Raw genomic sequence first — 12,615 nt, 5'->3', positions numbered from 1 at the left:
CCACCGTGCAACCCTGCTGGTTAATGTTACCAGAACAATGCACAAATCAAGTGAGTGGGTAGGGTCCATTTGTCAGGAATGCATCATTGAGGCCTCTTTCTTTCGAAGAGTGTTAGGTTTATAGACAATAGACAATAGACAATAGGTGCAGGAGTAGGCCATTCGGCCCTTCGAACCAGCACCGCCATTCAATGTGATTATGGCTGATCATTCTTAATCAGTACCCCGTTCCTGCCTTCTCCCCATACCCCCTGACTCCGCTATCCTTAATAGCTCTATCTAGCTCTCTCTTGAATGCATTCAGAGAATTGGCCTCCGCTGCCTTCTGAGGCAGAGAATTCCACAGATTTACAACTCTCTGACTGAAAAAGGTTTTACTCATCTCAGTTCTAAATGGCCTAACCCTTATTCTTAAACTGTGGCCCCTGGTTCTGGACTTCCCCAACATTGGGAACATGTTTCCTGCCTCTAACGTGTCCAACCCCTTAATAATCTTATACGTTTCGATAAGATCCCCTCCCATCCTTCTAAATTCCAGTGTATACAAGCCTAGTCGCTCCAGTCTTTCAACATATGACAGTCCCGCCATTCCGGGAATTAACCTAGTAAACCTACGCTGCACGCCCTCAATAGCAAGAATATCCTTCCTCAAATTTGGAGACCAAAACTGCACACAGTACTCCAGGTGCGGTCTCACTAGGGCCCTGTACAACTGCAGAAGGATCTCTTTGTTCCTATGCTCAGCTCCTCTTGTTATGAAGGCCAACATTCCATTGGCTTTCTTCACTGCCTGCTGTACCTGCATGCTTCCTTTCAGTGACTGATGCACTAGGACACCCAGATCTCCTTGTACGTCCCCTTTTCCTAACTTGACACAATTCAGATAATAATCTGCCTTCCTATTCTTAACACCAAAGTGGATAACCTCACACTTATCCACATTAAACTGCATCTGCCATGCATCCGCCCACTCACACAACCTGTCCAAGTCACCCTGCAACCTAATAGCATTTTCCTCACAGTTCACACTACCACCCAGCTTTGTATCATCTGCAAATTTGCTAATGGTACTTTTAATCCCTTCATCCAAGTCATTAATGTATATTGTACAGCACCGAGCCTTGTTGTACCCCACTAGTCACTGCCTGCCATTCTGAAAGGGACCCATTTATCCCCACTCTTTGCTTTCTGTCTGTCAACCAATTTTCTGTCCATGTTAGTACCCTATCTCCAAAACAGATGATTTCACGTGACATCCCTCCAGCCATTTCAATAGACAATAGATAATAGACAATAGACAATAGGTGCAGGAGTAGGCCATTCAGCCCTTCGAGCCAGCACCGCCATTCAATGCGATCATGGCTGATCACTCTCAATCAGTACCCCGTTCCTGCCTTCTCCCCATGCCCCCTCACTCCGCTATCCTTAAGAGCTCTATCCAGCTCTCTCTTGAAAGCATCCAACGAACTGGCCTCCACTGCCTTCTGAGGCAGAGAATTCCACACCTTCACCACTCTCTGACTGAAAGTTTCACTCAGCTGTTTTCCGGAGGCAGCGCCAATTGTAGATGGAGTCGATGGAGAGGATGTGGCAAGGTGGGGGGTGGGGGGGGGGGGGGGGGGGGGTGATGCTTTGCGTGTTGGACTGGAGAATGATCAGCCCAAATTGGAGGAACAGCACCTCATATTTCGCTTGGGCAGTTTACACCCCAGCGGTATGAACATTGACCTCTCTAACTTCAGATGGTCTCTGCTTCCCCTCTCTCTCCATCCCCTCCCCATTCCCAGTTCTCCCACTAGTCTTTCTGTCTCCGACTACATTCTACCTCTGTCCCACCCCCTCCCCTGACATCAGTCTGAAGAAGGGTCTCGACCCGAAACGTCACCCATTCCTTCTCTCCCGAGATGCTGCCTGACCCGCTGAGTTCCTCCAGCATCTTGTGTCCACCTTCAATGTGAACCAGCATCTGCAGTTTTTTCCCTACACCTATTCCTTTTCTCCGGGTACGTTGTCTAACCCGCTGAGCTGTTCCAGCTTTTCGTGTCTATCTACCCTTGGTCAGGTATGAACCCGGGTCTCCCCTGCACTGTAGGGCAGCAGCTCTACCACTGGGCCAGTGGTCCATACCCTTGGCCCTGTATAGAAGATTTTTATTTTTATTTCTCTCAACGCAGGGACACTTGCTATCTTCCAGCTTGCTTCCACACGCCCACCTTAGGTGCAGTCTGGGCCTTAGGTTTGGCTTCGATCCTGAGTTCAATTATTTTTTTGTAGCAATTTTGTGTCATCTTTTGCAGTGCTTTAGTCTCTGGTGGAACTAGATAGAGCTCTTAATGATAGCGGAGTCAGGGGGTATGAGGAGAAGTGAGGAACGGGGTACTGATTGAGAATGATCAGCCATGATCACATTGAATGGCGGTGCTGGCTCGAAGGGCCAAATAGCCTCCTCCTGCAGCTATTGTCTATTGTCTATTGGAACGGTTTCTGCTTTGGTTCTTTTGATAGTGCGAAGTATTATGTACACAAACTGTTCATTGGAAATAAAGTACACACAAAATATTACCTTCTCAGTGCATCCACTACCAAGGAATTTACATATAGATGCACAGGCATCATTTGGACAAAGACCAAAGATCTAAATGCCTGCTCAAAGGCAATGGAAGAGGCAGTAAATTAATGACAAAGTGCAATCCCATTACAAAATAATGTAATATTTATCTTTTTTTTATTACGATGAACGGAATATTCAAGGAACATAATGTACGTTTCAAAATGCCTGAGTGTGTTTTTAAGGTCCTATAAATTGCTCAACAAAAGGATTTAATTGAAAATAAGAATTGGAGGGATTCGCAATCTCTCGAGGTTGGGATGAAAGTAAATCAATTATATTAAGCAGATGGGAAGCTGACAATGCAAACATATGCGGTACAGTACACATAGAGTGCAATACTCTGCAATACAGCGCTCTCATCAGTCACCTTTTGTAATGGACCCTTTCTTACCCAAACCTCCTGAGCGTGAAGCTTCCCACCCAAGCCTCTTCTCTCACACACCTCTCCCGCCTAACAACTTCCCACCCTGTGTTCCCCCAATGGGGGTCACAGTGGCTCAGCGCTAGGGTTACTCTCCTACAGCGCTTACAGCGCCGGAGTCCCGGGTTCGATCCCGACTACGGGTGCTGTCTGCACGGAGTTTGTACGTTCTCCCCGCGACCTGCGTGGGTTTTCTCCGGGGACTTCAGTTTCCCCCACACTCCAAGGACGTTCAAGTTTGTGGTTTAATTGGCTTGGTATAAATATAAAAATTGTCTCTGGCGTAGGATAGTGTTAAAGCCCTAAATGGACACTCCCCCCCCTACATCAAAAATCTTCTAACCCCCTTCTCTAACTCCAGGTCCCTCAGGTCGGCCGACTTGGGGCTACTCACTATCCCGCGGTCTAGGCTTAAGCTCAGGGGTGACCGCGCTTTTGCGGTTGCTGCTCCTAGACTGTGGAACAGCATCCCTCTCCCCATCAGAACTGCCCCCTCCATCGACTCCTTTAAGTCCAGGCTCAAAACCTATTTCTCCTCCCTAGCGTTTGAGGCTCATTGAGGAGGCGCTGTGAACTGTTTGTGTGCGACTGTATGTTTCATTTTTTTTTCCATTGGAACCTAATCAGATGTACAGCACTTTGGTCAACGTGGGTTGTTTTTAAATGTGCTATACAAATAAAATTGACTTGACTTGACTTGACTTAATGTGCGGGCATCACAGGTCAATAGACAGGAGACCAGTGTCGGCTTGGACTCGGTGGGCCGAAGGGCATGTTTCCACGCTGTATCTCTAAATTAAACTAAACTAAACTCCCCCCGCTCTCGACTTGAACCTGTTGCCCTTCCAAATATACGTCCTTCTCTTACGCCGCTGTCTCGCCCAACCATCTCCCATCCTAACCTTTCCCAACTAACCCAACCAAACCTCTCTCAGCCAAGCATTTTCCATCCGTCCCGTCCCCCCCCTCACAAACTAAACCCACTCCCAATTCACCCTTTCCAGACCCACCCTGGCAGTCCGTGTTACCACCTGGTAATATGGGACTGGAAACAGAGACCAGCTGCTGAAGCTGTGCCTGGCATAGGGGCAGCTCCTTGCAAAGATAAACAACGTGCATTTCTATACCAGCGCCAGGTAATTAATTTGCTTGGCAATGGATAAGGGAAGGAGGGAGTGATGGCCAGGCCTGGCATTTCTCTGGATGCAATGCTCCGCAGCAGCATTTAGCTTAGTTTAGGGCGGAAACAGGCCCTTCGGCCCACCGAGTCAGCACCGACCAGCGATTCCCACACACTAATACTATCCTGCAAGCAACCAGGGACAATTTTACATTTCTACCAAGCCAATTAACATACAAACATTGACAGTTTTTTTTCACACAGAGAGTGGTGAATCTGGAATTCTCTGCCACAGAAGGTAGTTGAGGCCAGTTCATTGGCTATATTTAAGAGGTAGTTGAATGTGGCCCTTGTGGCTAAAGGGATCAGGGGGTATGGAGAGAAGGCAGGTACAGGATACTGAGTTGGATGATCAGCCATGATCATATTGAATGGCGGTGCATGCTCGAAGGGCCGAATGGCCTACTCCTGCACCTATTTTCTATGTTTCTATGTTTCACAAACCTGTACGTCTTTGGAGTGTGTGAGGAAAGCAAAGATCTCAGAGAAAACCCACGCCGGTCACGGGGAGAACGTACAAACTGTGTACAGACAGCGCCCGTAGTCGGGATCGAACCTGGGTCTCTGGTGCTGTAAGGCAGCAACTCTACCGCTGCGCCACCGTGCCGAATTGGGCAATTTCTTTCTAGGTAAAGCACTATGAGTTTAAGTTTGAGCTTGAGTTTGAGTTTAGTTTATAGTCACGCGTACTGAGGTACAGTGAAAAGCTTTTGTTGCGTGCTAACCAGCCAACGGAAAGACAATACATGAATACAATCGAGCCGTCCACAGTGTGGGCCGATGCATGATACAGGGAATAACATTTAGTGCAAGTCCAATAAAGTCCAATCAAAGATAGCCCAAGGGTGTCCAATGAAGTAGATAGTAGTTCAGGACTGCTCTCTGGTTGTGGAGGGATGGTTCAGTTGCCTGATAACAGCTGGGAAGAAACTGTCCCTGAATCTGGAGGTGTGCATGTTCACACTTCTGTACCAATCAGGTGATGGGAGAGGGGAGAAGAGGGAGTGGCCAGGGTGTGACTCAATAGACAATAGACAATAGGTGCAGGATGAGGCCATTCGGCCCTTCGAGCCAGCACCGCCATTCAATGTGATCATAGCTGATCATTCTCAATCAGTACCTCGTTCCTGCCTTCTCCCCATACCCCCTGACTCCGCTATCCTTAAGAGCTCTATCTAGCTCTCTCTTGAATGCATTCAGAGAATTGGCCTCCACTGCCTTCTGAGGCAGAGAATTCCACAGATTCACAACTCCCTGACTGAAAAAGTTTTTCCTCATCTCAGTTCTAAATGGCCTACCCCTTATTCTTAAACTGTGGAGTCCAGAACTAGGCGCCACAGTTTAAGAATAAGGGGTAGGCCATTTAGAGCGGAGATGAGGAAAATCTTTTTCAGTCAGCAAGTTGTAAATCTGTGGAATTCTCTGCCTCAGAAGGCAGTGGAGGCCAATTCTCTGGATGCTTTCAAGAGAGAGTTAGATAGAGCTCTTAATGATAGCGGAGTCAGGAGGTATGGGGAGAAGGCAGGAACGGGGGTACTGATTGTGGGTGATCGGCCATGATCACATTGAATGGCGGTGCTGGCTCGAGGGGCCGAATGGCCTACTCCTGCACCTATTGTCTATTGTCTATTGTCTATTGACCCAAAACATCACCCCTTCCTTCTCTCCAGAGATGTTGCCTAACCCACTGAGTTACTCCAGCACTTGGTGTCATAGAGCCATAGACTCCTACACTGTGGAAACAGGCCCTTCGGCCCAACTTTCCCATGCCGACCAACATGTCCCATCTACACTAGTCCCAACAGCCTGCATTGGGCCCAGGTCACTCTAAACCTGTCCCATCCATGTTCCTGTCTAAATGTTTCTTAAATGTTGCGCTAGTCACTGCCTCATCAACCTCCTCCAGCCACTCGTCCCATACATCCACCACCCTTTGTGAAAAAAAAGCTATCCCTCAGATACCTACTAACGTCAAAATTGCTGTTAAAATAAAATTGTAACATACGAGATTCTATGGGATCTGAGGAGCACAGTTCCTCTTGTGGGAGATTCAGGGACTATTAAAAATAGCAGGTCACCTAGTTAGGAAAATAAATTATTTAGTTTTCTCCCAGATTGTCGTGAGACTTTGGAACATTGTCCCTCAAAGGGTGGAGGAAGCAGGCTCTCTTGAACGTTTAGTTTGAACGTATAACGTTTAAGGCAAAGTACACAGCCACTTGTGTATGAAGGGTGTGAACGGTTCCTGTTGTTAGATGCAAATATGAGGTTGAAGCTTCACATACCCATTTAATAAAAATAAGCTTTCACACATCTTCTTGGTTTAGTTTAGTTTAGTTTGGAGATACAGCGCGGAAACGGGCCCTTCAGACAATAGACAATAGACAATCGACAATAGGTGCAGGAGGAGGCCATTCGGCCCTTCGAGCCAGCACCGCCATTCAATGTGATCATGGCTGATCATTCTCAATCAGTACCCCGTTCCTGCCTTCTCCCCATACCCCCTGACTCCGCTATCCTTAAGAGCTCTATCCAGCTCTCTCTTGAATGCATTCAGAGAATTGTCCCCCACTGCCTTCTGAGGCAGAGAATTCCACGGATTCACAACTCTCTGACTGAAAAAGTTTTTCCTCATCTCAGTTCTAAATGGCCTACCCCTTATTCTTAAACTGTGGCCCCTTGTTCTGGACTCCCCCAACATTGGGAACATGTTTCCTGCCTCTAACGTGTCCAACCCCTTAATAATCTTATACGTTTCTATAAGATCTCATCTCATCTCATCCTTCTAAATTCCAGTGTATATAAGCCCACCATGTCCGTGCCGACCAGCGATCCCTGCTCATTAACACTATCCTACACACACTAGGGGCAATTTTTACATTTACCAAGCCAATTTACCTACACACCTGTACGTCTTTGAAGTGTGGGAGGAAACCGAAGATCTCGGAGAAAACCCACGCAGGTTACGGGGAGAACGTACAAACTCCGTACAGACGGCGCCCGTAGTCGGGATCGAACCCGGGTCTCCACCGCTGCCAGCGCTGTAAGGCAGCAACTCTACCGCTGCGCCACCGTGCCGCACCATTCCACCCCTTTTGTGAAGACTGAGGAGTCAATTAGTTTACTCCTACTAATTTGTGTGTTTGCTCATTAGTACTTACTCAAATGTCAAGGGGTCAAAAAGGCATTTGGCACATTGGACTTCATCAGTCAGTGTATTGAGTACAGAAGATGGACACGAAAAGCTGGAGTAACTCAGCGGGGACAGGCAGCATCTCTGGAGGGAAGGAATGGGTGATGTTTCGGTTTGAGACCCTTCGTCAGTCTTTTCCAGCTTTTTGCGTCTATCCTCGGTTTAAACCAGCATCTGCAGCTCCTTCTTACACATATTGAGTAGAGACGTTGGGAGGTCATGTTGCATGTGTATAAGACATTGGTGAGGCTGCATTTAGAGTATTGTGTTCCGTTCTGGGCACCATGTTATAGGAGAGATATTGTCAAAGCTGGAAAGGATTCAGAGAAGATTTACTCTACTCAGATCTGTAGCCATGTTATTCCCTCGATCCTGTTCACTGCAAGGGCCAGGAAGCGAGTGGGCAAGATCATCTCTGACCCCTCTCACCCTGGCCACAAACAATTTGAAAGCGCTCCCGGACTGTCAAAGCAGCCACAGCCAGACATAAAAACATTTTTTTTCCCCACGAGCAGTAGCTCTACTCAACAACCAAAAGTCTGTAGCCTCCTTTTGCTCTGGTATTTTATTTCATTCTTCACATGTTTAAAGTGTAGAAAGCATCTTGTCCAGGAACATCACAATCTGGTTTGGGAACAGCTCTGCCCAGGACAGGATGGCCCTGCAGAGAGTAGTGCGTTCGGCTGAACGCACTATGAGAACTACACTCGCCCCCCAGCAGGACCTATACATCAGGAGGTGCAGATCCAGAGCCAGCAACATTATGGGGGACCCCTACCACCTCAGCAACGGACTGTTCCAGATGCAGCGGTCAGGCAAACGCCTCCGCTGTCACGCTGTGAAAACAGAGGATGAGACGGAGTTTCTTCCCACAGGCCAGCAGGACTATTAACTCTCATATCACCAGGGACTAAATTAATTTACTGTATTAATTTATTTTTTGTGTTAAAAAAAATTCTATTCTGTTTTGTAGTTTAGCACAATCCGCAGGCGTTGCCACTTTCATTTCACTGCACATCTTGTATATGTATGTGGCAAATAAACTTGACTTGACTTGCCTTGACTTGTCATGTTTTATTCTTAATGTTTTAATGTTTTATAGAAACATAGAAACATAGAAAATAGGTGCAGGAGTAGGCCATTCGGCCCTTCGAGCCTGCACCGCCATTCAATATGATCATGGCTGATCATCCAACTCAGTATCCTGTACCTGCCTTCTCTCCATACCCCCTGATCCCTTTAGCCACAAGGGCCACATCTAACTCCCTCTTAAATATAGCCAATGAACTGGCCTCAACTACCTTCTGTGGCAGAGAATTCCACAGATTCACCACTCTCTGTGTGAAAAAAAACTTTCTCATCTCGGTCCTAAAAGACTTCCCCCTTATCCTTAAACTGTGACCCCTTGTTCTGGACTTCCCCAACATTGGGAACAATCTTCCTGCATTTAGCCTGTCCAACCCCTTAAGAATTTTGTAAGTTTCTATAAGATCCCCCCTCAATCTTCTAAATTCCAGCGAGTACAAGCCGAGTCTATCCAGTCTTTCTTCATATGAAGGTCCTGACATCCCAGGAATCAATCTGGTGACCCTTCTCTGTACTCCCTCTATGGCAAGAATGTCTTTCCTCAGATTGGGAGACCAAAACTGTACACAATACTCCAGGTGTGGTCTCACCAATGCCCTGTACAACTGCAGCAGAACCTCCCTGCTCCTATACTCAAATCCCCTCGCTATGAATGCCAACATACCATTCGCTTTCTTCACTGCCTGCTGCAGTTATTCTTAATTGTTTACTGTATGTTCGTGTGGTTACTTGTGAGCGGAGCACCAAGGCACACTCCTTGTAAGTGTACATTCTTGGCCAATAAACTTATTCGATTCAATTCAATTCAGCTTAGTTCCGTATCTACAAAAGATGCTTCAAAAGATCCATCATTGTACCGGTGCCAAAGAATGCCTCTCCAGCGTGTTTAAATGACTACCGACCGGTGGCCCTCACCTCGGTTGTCATGAAATGCTTTGAGAGGCTAGTCAAGAAGCACATCTGCGCCCTCCTTCCTCGCAACATGGACCCACTACAGTTCGTATACCGTCCGAACAGGTCCACGGATGATGCGGTCTCCCAGGTTCTATACACCTGGACAGCCAGGGGGGCTATGTGAGGATGCTGTTCATTGACTTTAGTTCAGCATTCAACACAATAGTCCCCAGCAGACTGGTTGAGAAGCTGCTGGAACTGGGGCTTAGCACCCCTCTGTGTGCCTGGGTCCTGGACTTTCTCACTGCCAGGCCCCAAGTGGTCAGGATGGGGGAACACACATCTAGCTCCCTCACCCTGAACATAGGGTCCCCCCAGGGCTGCGTCCTTAGCCCCCTACTGTACTCCCTGTACACACATGACTGTGGGGCCAGGTTCAGCTCAAACTCCATCATCAAGTTTGCTGATGACACTGTGGTGGTGGGCCGGATCTCCAACAACGATGAGAAGGCCTACCGGGAGGAGGTGGCTGATCTGGCACTCTGGTGTCAGGACAATAGCCTCCTCTTGAATGTCACTAAAACAAAGGAGCTGATTGTGGACTTCAGAAGGGCTAAACATCCAAGGACGTACACGCCACTCGAGATAAATGGGTCGATTGTGGATAGGGTGAGCAGTTTTAAATACTTGGGAGTCCGCATCGCAGAGGATCTGACATGGGCAACGCACATTGCCGCACTGGTGGGTAAGGCTAAGCAGCGCCTTTACCACCTTAGACAGCTGAGGAAATTCAGAGTGTCTCTGAGGATTTCATTGCTTCTACTCTGGGGCTGTAGAGAGCATCCTGTCCGGCAACATCACAGTCTGGTTTGGGAACAGCTCTGCCCAGGACAGGATGGCCCTGCAGAGAGTAGTGCTTCCGGCAGAACGCACCATGGGAACTACACTCGTCCCCCTGCAGGACCTATACATCAGGAGGTGCAGATCCAGAGCAAGCAAGATCATGAGGGACCCCTGCCACCCCAGAAACGGACTGTTCCAGATGCTACGATCAGGCAAACGCCTCCGCTGTCACGCTGTGAAAACGGAGAGGATGAGACGGAGTTTCTTCCCACAGGCCATCAGGACTGTCAACTTTTATAACTCCAGAGACTACATTTTTGTCTACACTATAGTAACTTATTAACTTTATTTATATGCTGTAACTGTAATTCTTTTTTGTGCACAACCCGCAGGCATTGCCACTTTAATTTCACTGCACATCGTGTATGTGTATATGACAAATAAATTTGACTTGACTTGACTTGACTTGACTATTGAGACTGTGAATGGCTTCATTGCAATCATGTATAGTCCTTTCTTTGACTGTCAGGTAACATTAAGCTTTTCACTGTACCTCAGTGACAATAACAAACAAAACCGAAATACAATAAACAAAGTGCCAGCTCTTAAAAGGACTTTAAATTCAGTTATGAAGTTGCGATGCATTTTAAAGGTAATCCAGCCTGGATTAGAGGCTTTTAGCCACAAGGAGAAGTTGGATTAGTTTGGATCGTTTTCTCTGGGGAACATCAGAGGTTGAGGGGAGACTTTTACCAAGGATGGAGACGGCCAACATTCGAATGGGTGTGTGGCATAGCGGTAGAGTTGCTGCCTTACAGCGAATGCAGCGCCGGAGATCCGGGTTCGATCCCGACTTCGGGCGCTGTCTGTACGGAGTTTGTACGTTCTCCCCGTGACCTGCCTGAGTTTCCTCCGAGATCTTCGGTTTTCTCCCACACTCCAAAGACGTACAGGTTTGTTGGTTAATTGGCTTGGTAAATGTAAAAATATTGTCCCAATATTGTCCCTAGTGGGTGTAGCATGCGCGGGGATCGCTGGTCGGCACGGACCCGGTGGGCCGAAGGGCCAGTTTCCGCTCTGTATCTCTAAACTATGCTAAAACTAATTTGAGGGCATAGTTATAAGGAGAGAGGGGGAAACATTTTTACACTGAGAGTGGTGGGGGCCTGGAACACGTTGCCAGTGGTGATGGTCGAGGCAGATACGATAGTGGTGTTTAAGAGGCTTTTAGAAAGGCACATGGAAGTGCAGGAAATAGAGGGATATGGATCATTTACATGCAGGCAAGGTCTGGTTAACTTGGCATCATGTTTGGCACAAACACGGCTTGTATACACTAGAATTTAGAAGGATGAGAGGAGATCTTATCGAAACGTATAAGATTATTAAGGGGTTGGACACGTTAGAGGCAGGAAACATGTTCCCAATGTTGGGGGAGTCCAGAACCAGGGGCCACAGTTTAAGAATAAGGGCTAGGCCATTTAGAACTGAGATGAGGAAAAACCATTTCAGTCAGAGAGTTGTGAATCTGTGGAATTCTCTGCCTCAGAAGGCAGTGGAGGCCAATTCTCTGAATGCATTCAAAAGAGAGCTAGATAGAGCTCTTAATGATAGCGGAGTCAGGGGGTGCGGGGAGAAGGCAGGAATGGGGTACTGATTGAGAATGATCAGCCATGATCACATTGAATGGCGGTGCTGGCTCGAAGAGCCGAATGGCTTCCTCCTGCACCTATTGTCTATTGTCTATTGTCTAACATTGCGGGCCGTTCCTGTGCTGTACTGTTCTATGGCCTGCGTTCTATGTTCTATATGCTATGTCATAAGACCTTGTTTAGGCTAAGTTAAAGTATTGGTTTTGGTTTGTTATTGTGACGTGTAATGAGGTACAGTGAAAAGCTTTGTTTTACATGCTATCCAAACAGGTCAGAAAACGCTATTATACATAAACACAATCAAGATAAACTCAAGTACAATAGATAGAGCAAAGGGGAAGAATATAATTCTCAGCATTGTAGTCTTTGTATTTAAATAATACAGTGTATCTTTAATGAATTTTGTAAGCCGTGGGCGCTCTCTCTCTCTCTCTCTCTCTCTCTCTCTCTCTCTCTCTCTCTCTCTCTCTCTCTCTCTCTCTCTCTCTCTCTCTCTCTCTCTCTCTCTCTCTCTCTCTCTCTCTCTCTCTCTCTCTCTCTCTCTCTCTCTCTCTCTCTCTCTCTCTCTCTCTACCAAATGCTGGGACATGTTGGCCGGTGTGGGCAAGTTGGGCCGATGGGCCTGTTTCCACATTGTGTCACTCTATGACCATGACTCTTTCTATCTCTTTTTCTCTCTCTCTCTTCCTCTCTCTCTCTTTCTCTCTCTCTATTTCTCACCCTCCATCTCTTTCT

This window comes from Rhinoraja longicauda, chromosome 5 (assembly GCF_053455715.1).
Source record: "Rhinoraja longicauda isolate Sanriku21f chromosome 5, sRhiLon1.1, whole genome shotgun sequence".
Lineage (NCBI taxonomy): Eukaryota > Metazoa > Chordata > Chondrichthyes > Rajiformes > Arhynchobatidae > Rhinoraja > Rhinoraja longicauda.
The sequence above is the reverse complement of the archived record's forward strand: the minus strand, read 5'-3'. Positions refer to the sequence as shown.